At 45.0% G+C, this 9,719-nt stretch overlaps 1 protein-coding gene across 3 annotated transcripts in view; it reads left to right on the top strand.

The window, feature by feature from the left end:
- The first annotated feature begins 8,489 nt into the window (after positions 1-8,489).
- The window catches only part of CEP250 (centrosomal protein 250), a 48,791-nt gene continuing 47,561 nt past the window's right edge, over positions 8,490-9,719 (top strand). For 2 of the 3 annotated variants that reach the window (XM_082430015.1, XM_082430013.1), the window contains exon 1: positions 8,490-8,638. The gene's annotated coding sequence lies outside the window, so the exon portion shown is untranslated. Of the gene's footprint in view, positions 8,644-9,719 lie in introns of all 3 variants that reach the window. The other variant, XM_082430014.1, reaches the window with a different exon arrangement.

Genomic DNA, 9,719 nt, shown 5'->3' with positions numbered 1-9,719 from the left:
GGTTCAATCTCTGGTCAGGGGAACTAAAATCCTGCAAGCCGCGTGGCCAAAATAAACAAACAAACAAATGAACAAAAATAAATCAAACAATCAAGATGTCCTTGAACATGGTTTGATAAAGAGTAAGGACTCTTGGAGACAAACAGGCCTGGTTTTGAATTCTAGTTCTGCTATATGGTTTAGTATATTATATGATCTTTGGAAGCCTCTAAACCTCTTTGAAACTCTGAACAGGAATCATGACAGTACCTACCTCACAGGGTGTTTCTGGGGATTCAATTAAATAAATTATAAAAAGTGATTAGCCTGGGCTTCCCTGGTGGCACAGTGGTTAAGAATCCGCCTGCCAATGCAGGGGACACGGGTTCGAGTCCTGGTCCGGGAAGATCCCATGTGCCGCGGAGCAACTAAGCCCGTGCGCTGCAACTACTGAGCCCGCATGCTACAACTACTGAAGCTTGCACACCCAGAGCCCATGCTCTGCAACAAGAGAAGCCACCGCAATGAGAAGCCCACACACTGCAGCGAAAAGTAGCCCCCTCTCGCTGCAACTAGAGAAAGCCTACACACAGCAACAAAGACCCCATGCAGCCAAAAATAAATAAATAAAATAAATAAATTCATTAAAAAAAATAAGTGATTAGCCTGGTACCTGGCAAATAATAAGAGCTGCTATTTATTGAGCATATAGTGGAGTAAACTAGACTCTGGCCTTTGTATCGCACTGCATTTTTATCTTATTTATCTTCACAAGAACCCTATGATGAAGGTACTCTCAGTACCCTGATTTTGCAGATGAAGAAACTAAAGTTCAGAAAGGTTAAATTACTTTTTAAGCCTAATTCCCGCTCTGACACATTTTATACCAAAGAATCCTAACCTAGCTTCTAGAAACACGAAAAGTGAAAGAGTGATGGGGGCAATTATGGTATTCTTGGCTTTTAGTCAAGGTCTCATCCAATGGGCTGGGACTTTGGGAACATGGAGGAGTCTACATGGAGGGCTATTATTTGAGGACCAGAGAACTGCAGAAATGGGGTGGGAGTCGGGGAAGGGGACTCCGGGCTTGCTTAGAAGGCCCTCTCCAGGGAGGAGCCCAGGGGACTGGCCTGGCTCTCACTATAAAGGTGACTAATCACTTCGGTCCCCTCTGGTAATTGCAACCAGATGCTGCCGCTGGCAGCACTTCAGTCCCAACATGTTTAATTACTGGGACGGAGAGTCCCTTGCCCACCCCCCCCCCATGTCCCCCTACCTCCCCCTCTCCTGTCAGCAATATTAATGTCAAACTCGAGGTAGAAGATGGGAGTCTTGGGAAGCCACTGGCATGGAAACAACCTTTACAGTCCTTTCTACTGTGTAGAGCCTTTAACTTTTTTACATGTTTCCTTATCCATCTCACAGGCATTCCACAAAACATCCTCTTAAAGTCAGCAGGCCAGAGTATTTTTTATACCCATTTCACAGATGAGCACTTAACTGAATCATCATCAGCAGCAGCAGCAGCAACATCATTTTTCCAGCACTTAGCAATTTTCAAAGTGGCTTCACATTCTTTATGCTATCTGAATCTCCTAATTCTCGGAGTCAGTTCAGCATGGGTTAGAGCTGGCTAAGAGTATGGGTTCCAGGATCAAACAACTTGGTTTGTGTCCTGGCTCTGCCACTAACCAATTGGGTGACCTTGGGTATTCATTCATTTACGTACTTAATTATCCATCAACTATACACTGGGTGTCTACCGTGTGTTACATCCTGGGCCTAAGCACTGTATCTAACAGTGGACTACCAAGTCTGTGCTCACATTCTGGTGAAAAAGACAGACAAACAAGCAAACAAATGTATAATTTCAGAGAATTCTAAGTGCCGTGAAGAAAAATTAAGCAGGGTCAAAGGGATGTCTATTTTAGATAGGAATGTCTCTTTGAGGGGGTGATGTTTGAGCAGAGATCTAGATGTAGTGAGGGAATGAGCCGTACAAAGGTCTGGGAGAAGATCATTCCTGGTGGAGGGAACAGCAAATGCAAAGGCCCTGTGGCATGAATGTGCTTCGCATATCTGAGGAACCTGGGAGAAGCTGGTGTGACTGAAGCAGAGTAAGCACGGGGGAGGTGATAGATGAGGTCAGATCATGCCAGGACCACATTGAGTATGGCCTCGGAAACCAGAGAAAGGAAGTTGGATTTTATGTTTAGTGCAGTGGGAATTTTAATGCAGAGTTTTAAGCAGATTTGTCCAACATAATGATTAAGAGCTGGACTACCTGCCTTCAAGTCCTGGCTCCCTAATTTACCAGCTGTGTAATCTCAGGCCAATTATTTAAACTTTCTGTGCCTCAGTTTCCTCATATACAAAGTGAGGCTAATTATAATATACCTGCCTCAAGGTTGTTACAAATTTTTGTTGTAAGTTCTTAGAACAGTGTTTTATGCAAAGTAAGCTCTACATAAATGTTACCTATTATTGATATCTTTTAAAAATTCACTTCTCTGAACCTGTTTCTTCACCTGTAAAATTAGAATAAAAATATCCTCTTCACAGACTGCTTATAAGAACTAAATGTATTTACATATGTAGAGCACCTTTCTTTCAGTAGCTATCATGTAGTAGGTACTCCATAAATTATGCTTTAAAAAAAAAAGTCAATTGTTAATATTGTCCTTGTTCACAAATGAGGAAATTGAGTCTCAGAGGAGTTAAGTGATTGACACAAGGCCACGCAACCAGAAATGATCAAGGTAGGACTCAACCCAAACTCATGACTCTAAATCCAGTGCTCTTCCCCACAGCAAGGAAGGATTGATCTTTCCTGGCATCACCTTATATGAAAGGGATTGCCTGGGAGGAGGGCCTGCAGCCCCTGGACCTCCATCTGTGCTTTTTATAACCTGTGGGGCATGGGCCATCCCCATCCAGGGAGCCCAGAGAGCCCCAGCAGGAGCAGAGCCGCCTAATCCTCCCCCCCATCCCCATCATCATTCCGGTTTATGTTGTTTTAAACTTCCCAGGAGCTGCCACTCCTCTGGGATCTTCTCCACCAAGCTCTCAATGGTTCCCCCAGCTGAGCTCCTCGGGAACTGCACCTTATCAGAGCATGTGGGTGCTCCAGCAAGGTCGGTCCATCCCACTCCCTGCAGATACTATAATCTGGAAACTGCATGTGGGTGTATGTGTGTTTCTGCCTGTTGCAGGTGTGGTGCACAAACAAAGCAACCACACATTTTCACTTTTATTCTTTACTTAAAGTATTTTTATTTTAAAACTTCTTAATATTTAAAAAATGTTTTTAAAATATTTAAAAAGTAATGCATATTAGAAAGAAAGGTAATATAAATTCATGATGAAAAAAAGTTCAGACAGTACAAGAGAATACACAGGAAGTCCCCCTCCCACCCCAGACCCCCAGTTTTCCAGACCTTCTCAGAAACAACCACTTCTATCAGTCTCCTGGATGCCTTTCTATGCAATATAAGCTTTGAAAAAAACCTTTTTATTGAAGTATGATTTCTATACTGAATATATTTAAATTACAAACTTAAATAATTTTCATTGTAAAAAAAATAAAATTGAAACAATACGAAGGGTGTTAAATTAAAAGAAGCCGCTCCCCAATCTCTCCGCCTAGAGGTAACCTGTTAATAGTTAGGGACCTGTTAATAGTTAGGGACCTGGAAACCTTATTGTCATTCTTGAGCTCAGAAACCTCAGATTCCTGCTGGACTCCTTCCACTCCTCCCTCCATTCATCTACTTTATCTCCCACTTTGCACGTAAAAATTCTAATAGGTAAGTATTATTATCCCCATTTGCAGCGGAGGAATTTGAGGCTCAGAGAGGGGAGGCGGGTTGCTCAAAACACAAGGCAGAGCCGGGAGTTCAAACTCAGGTGAGTGTGTCTGCCTCCAAGCCCGACATTCTTCCTGCCATGTCCCTCCACCTGGTTCCTGTACAGATTCTTAGAGTTTAGTTTCTGTGTCACCTGAGGCAGCAGATAGAGTCTCAGGTTAGAATATAATTAAGGGCTCATTTTCTTTTTAACTTTTTTTTTTTTTTTTTTGGCCACACCGCATGGCATGCAGGATCTCAGTTCCCCCACCAGGGATTGAACCTGTGCCCCCTGTAGTGGAAGCCCGGAGTCTTAACCACTGGACCACCAGGGAAGTCTAAGGGCTCATTTTTCTTTTGAGGAAAAAGAGGACCCAGTCCTATGGGAGCTGTCCCTATACATCTTTTTACTGCCCAAGCCCTGAACGGTGGTGAGCAAATGGCACCCACTTCAAAGAAATGTCAAGCTTGGGTGAGTGGGTATTTAGAGCTTGACTTGGTCAGTGGGAAGGGGCAAGGACTGGAAAGAGACCTGCCCACTGAGACAGGGTCAGCGCCAGGGGGGGAATAGCCAGCTGATGGAGGGGATTGTATTATTACCTAATTATAAATCCAAGGAGACTCATACGCTACAACCAAGTGGCAGAATCAGCCAGAGGAGTGCCCAGAGGAAATCCCCGGCATTCCCCAAACATCCATGCTTTTGCACATCACTGTTCCATGAATACTGCTTGGAATGCCCTTCCTGCCTTTGTCTGCTCAGCAGATTAATCCTTCATAATTAGGTTATATTGTCACCACCTCTATGAAGCCAACCACTCCCTCTTTATAGAATTTACCACCCTGTAAGTGTGTGAAATATACATTACCCACCTGCCTCTACTTGAGTCTGTGGACTGAGGCTCTAGGCAGGGTCCATGTGTTATTGTTCTTTGGGTCTCTCCCAGTGTCTAGCACAGGATTTGACACATAGTAGGTTCTTAATCAATATTTGTTTAATGATAAATAAATGGACTCTGATGGAAAGGAGCCAGTGGTTCACAATCTATTACAAGATGCTATATTCTTTTGGTGCCTCGAGCTCTGCTTCTGGCAGTTAGCTTGCAGTGAGAAAGAGGAGAATGATTGAGGGTTTTTTTTTTTCCTCAATTTTTCCCCTGTCATCCTCAGCTCACCTTAGTCACTCAGAGTGTTGACATGGAGAGGAAGATGGAGAAAGGGGTGGGAAAAGTCTTCTTTGAATTCGTGTCGTAGCTGGCTTTGTGCTTTCTGGGTTTGGCAGATGTTTATAGCTGCTCCTGTCCATCAACAAAGCATCATGGAGGGCTTTTATGGGCTCTTCAGGGGTTCCCTGCTGGAGCCCTCTCCTGCACTCCTCTTAGCAAAGGCATCTCTATTGCCAATGGTCATTTGTCTTCTCACTTCTGGAGTCCCTTTACCCCTCTAGGAGGCCCTACCGAACAGGACCCAGGAGAGACCTATGCAGCTCTCCTTCTTTTACTTAGTCCCCATCCAGCCTACAGAAAACATTCCCTGGGCTTCCCTGGTGGCGCAGTGGTTGAGAATCTGCATGCCAATGCAGGGGACACGGGTTCGAGCCCTGGTCTGGGAAGATCCCACATGCCACGGAGCAACTGGGCCCGTGAGCCACAATTACTGAGCCTGCGAGTCTGGAGCCTGTGCTCCGCAACAAGAGAGGCCGCGATGGTGAGAGGCCCGCGCACCGCGATGAAGAGTGGTCCCCCACTTGCCGCAACTAGAGAAAGCCCTCGCACAGAAACGAAGACTCAACACAGTCATAAATAAATAAATAAATAAATAAAAGAACGTGAATTTCTAAAAAAAAAAAAAAATTAAAAAAAAAAAAAAAAAAGAAAACATTCCCTGACAAATTCTGGGAGAGCAGGACAACCCCAACACAGCAGCACTCTCCTGGGTCTGCCACCAAAGCAGTTAGCAGGTTTGTCTCTTGTTGATAGATTTCCTGAGCAGGAGGTAGATCTGGTCATTATGCTCCCCAACTGCAATGGGGTTGGATGTGGTACCTCAAACCCTCCTGGAACTCCCCTCTTCCGATCACTTGGCTGAAGCAGTTAATCTTCCCCAAGAAGGGTGGGGACTCACAGCCAGAAATATCTCCACACAAATTTTCTATCCTCCATTCTCTTGACACCATAGGTAAAGGATTTAAGAACGTTAAAACAGATTTTAGGCTATTAGAAAATATATATATATATCTATATATATATATTGATATATATGGGTTTTTAGCCCATCACTTTGAAATTTCACATATGTAAGTTTAAAAAGAAAGAAAGTCAGTCAGTCCAGGCAGCCTCTTGGTATGGGGCAAGGGGAATATCTATAAATAATGAGCAAGCCTGGGGTGCGGGATCCACTTTACAGTCCTGGAAAAGGGTTGGGATAAAAAGCATGTTCCCAGAGATGGAATTTAGGGCATAAAGAAAGAGCTCCAGTTCACTTGGAGGGGACCAGGGTTGGTTTTCTTTCAAATGATTCGTTGTCTCTCCCTCCAATCCAGCCTCCTTTGAGGTCTTCTCCCCACTCTAGTTCATCAGACAGGTTTGAACATGGCCAGACTCTAACTGTGGCTGGATTAAGTCTTTCCCTACAGGGCTCTTGGGTCCCAAGCAATTCAAGTGTTGTATATGAACACCTTTTATTTTTGTCCCGAACATTCCTGGCGCTTCATAGGATGTTTGAAGGCTGATGTACTCTCAAAGCCTACAGAATCTCTAGGGGGGATGATATCCACTCTCACACATCAGCTAACTCCACTTTCTCCTCTGCCCCAGACAAAATACCCAGTTGTACTACTTTATTATGTTTTAATACAATTTCCAACTTGCTGTTAATACATTGTATTATTATCCAATACTAGCACATAACAAATATTCCATAAACGTTTGTTAGATGAATGAGTAAATGAATAAGGGAATGAATTAACGAATTCCCTTTTACAAAAATCAAAGATTACTGTTTGTTTTAATCCTCTTTGTTTATTCTTCGTGGTCTTAAACTGTATTATGTAGTTTGTTGATGGATTTTATGTCATTAACCTTTGTAACACTGAGGCTGACTTCATTCATTCATTTCATGGATGCTTATTTAGCACCTACCCTGTGTCAGGCTCTGTGTTAAATGCTAAGAATAAGTCAGACATAGCCTCCTATTCTCATGAAGGTTAAATTTTCAAGGGGGAGAAAGATAATAGGTAAGCCAAAATAAGTAAGTAAAAAGTACTATGAAAAGAGTACTGCAATAGAAAATGATAGGGTATTACTTTACATAGCATGACCAGGGAAGACCTAGCTGAGGAAGTACCATTTAAGTTGAGACCTGAAGGAGGGGAAGTTGTCAGCTAATCCAAGAGTTTGGAGTAAACTGGTTTAGGAGATGGCAAAGTATGCCATCTCCCTGATGTTGCAAATGCCCTGAGGTTGGTGTAACATTCCAAATACTGTAGTGAACATTCTTGCACACAACCTGTTGGGAGAATATTTCCCTGGGGTGGACTCCCACACAACTGAGTCTTTGCATCCTTTTGTCTGTCCAATGTCTGGGATGTTTCTTCTTCCCTCTCAGCATAATTTGCCTTTAAGAATCACTGTCCTCCCCCCCAACCCCCTCACTTACTTTCTCTTTTTCTCAAGGTAACTATTAAGAACTTGTTTTGTTCTTATAGGAGAAAAATACAAAGATACTCTTATCAAAGTGTTCTTTTCTCAGGTTCCCTTTGGCTGTGAATTGCCTGTTTCACTCCTGCTATCCATTCATCCATCCATCTATTCACTCAGCACTTACTTAGCTCCTATTTTGTACTAAGCCTTGTGCTGGGTGCTAGAGATACACAATCTTATACAGTGTTTCTCAAAATATGTTCCCAACGCATCGGGAATCACCCAAGGTATTTGCTTGAATGCAGATTCCCGGGCTCCACGCCTGGTTTACTGACTCTCTAGTGGGGGAATCCGAGAGACTGCATTTTAAGAAGTTCCCCAGTTTTGTTTTGTTTTTAATCCCAACTAAAACTTTAGAACCACTGAGTGGAGAAGAGAGGCGGGTGAATGAAAGTGCATTGATAACTTATGCACAAAACACTATGGAAAAAACGCCTCTAGAGTCCTCTAGAGAAAATCAGGTTTACGCATAAAATTGGACAAACTGCAGTTCTCCGGACGGATGCAGGACATTCAGGCAAAGAAAACACCCTGTTCAAAGCCATGTGTGTTCAAATGACACTGAGTAACTATTCTGTGAGTGTTGTGTTGCCTGAAGCTGTTTGGGGCGTCGGGGGTCTGAAGATGATTGTATCCCGACGAAGCGCCCTTGTTAATTGTACTCGGGTTTGTGGGTGGAACAGCGCGCAGGCGCACCTAGAACCAGGTGACCATACACATGCGCAATGTGTAATCCCGAAGCCAAAAGGGGTATGATTGAGGGCAAGTTTTTTTCTGTTACTAAAACTCCCCTTGCTCGAATCCAGCAAGCCTGGCTGTCCCCATTTCTGGTGAGGGAATCTTAATATCTCTTAATATTATCCCCTTTTTCCTTCTGGGCCACACTTTTAAGTCGGCTGCCAGTACTCAACATGGCGGAGGCCCCTAGGTGGCGCAGTCCGTCCTTAGGCGTGCTGCGCGGAGGGGCGGGGCCCTCCGAAAGGGCGGGAGTTTGAGGGGCGGGGCCTGCGCCCCAGCCCCTTGGTGGGCCCCCGACCCCGGCCTGGCCTTAGCTGCTGCTTAAGCCGCTGCGGCGCTGAGAAGCACCCGACGAATCTGCGGGAGCCGAGCGTGGTGAGGTGGCGCCTCAAGGGCAGGCGGGTGGTGCCCGAGTTAACGGTCTGAGGCCCAGAGGCCGGCCCTCTTAGAGCGCCTTAGGGAATTCCGTTCGGGCAGCGGCCTCCAGTTCCCCGGGAGGAACCCGAGACCCACAGAGGGGCTGGGACCTGTCCTAGGCGGGTGCGTCCGCGTGCTGCTGCCGCCAACACTCTGCGCTCCAGTCCGCGTAAAAAGGGATCTTCCCGAGCCCGGGGTTGTCCGATAAGGCGCTGCGCTCTCCTAAGCGTCCCGCTCTTGGCTCCCGGAATTCTGCGGCTCCCTCTGCCCTTGGGGCTTTGCATGTGATCTGTACGAAAGTCCAGTCCTACTCGCCACCCTACTCTGGAACGCTCATTCTTCGGGACCCCCCTTAAATAGCACTTCCTCGGAAACCTTTTCCAACCGCTTTCTGAAGGCGCAGTTAGCTCGCTGCTGGGTTTTTGCACTCATTGCACCGAGTTACCTTTCCTGCTTCTCTTTTACAGCCGTGCACTTGTTGGGGCCTTATGCCTTGCCTTTTTCATCTGTATCCCAGGGTCTAGCACGTGATGATCATAATAATAGCTAATATTTATTGAATAGTCACAAAGGTGCTACGAAATGCATTACCTGTAAAGGCCCATTTAATCCTCAGAGCAATTCCATAAGGTGGGTTCTATATCTTCACATTTTGTGCGTGAAGAAGCTAAGGCACTCTTAGATCAATTTGCCTAGAGTCCCACAACTAATAAGTGAGTGGAGCTGGGATACGAATTCTAGGCTGTCCGTCCCCAGAGCATGTAATAATTCCTAGATTGCCTTTGGGTTTGGTAAATGTCTGTTGAATTGGTGTTTACGTTAGGTCCATGAGTTATGGAGGCCAAGATTATGATGCACATGAGAAAGCTTAGAAAGAATTGATGTTCCCAAATGTACAGAGTGAGTTCATGAGGAACTAGAACCTGGTGCTAGCCCTCTGTTCCTTCAGTCACACTCTACCTTTCTTTGGTCCTTTTCCATCAGAGAGCCGAAGACCTAGACCTCATCATTTCACACCCTTTAGAAAGTGTCCCTCCCA

The sequence above is a fragment of the Balaenoptera physalus genome (genome assembly GCF_965194825.1).
Source record: "Balaenoptera physalus genome assembly, chromosome: 16".
NCBI classification, from domain to species: domain Eukaryota; kingdom Metazoa; phylum Chordata; class Mammalia; order Artiodactyla; family Balaenopteridae; genus Balaenoptera; species Balaenoptera physalus.
This window is presented reverse-complemented; position numbering and strand designations above follow the sequence as displayed.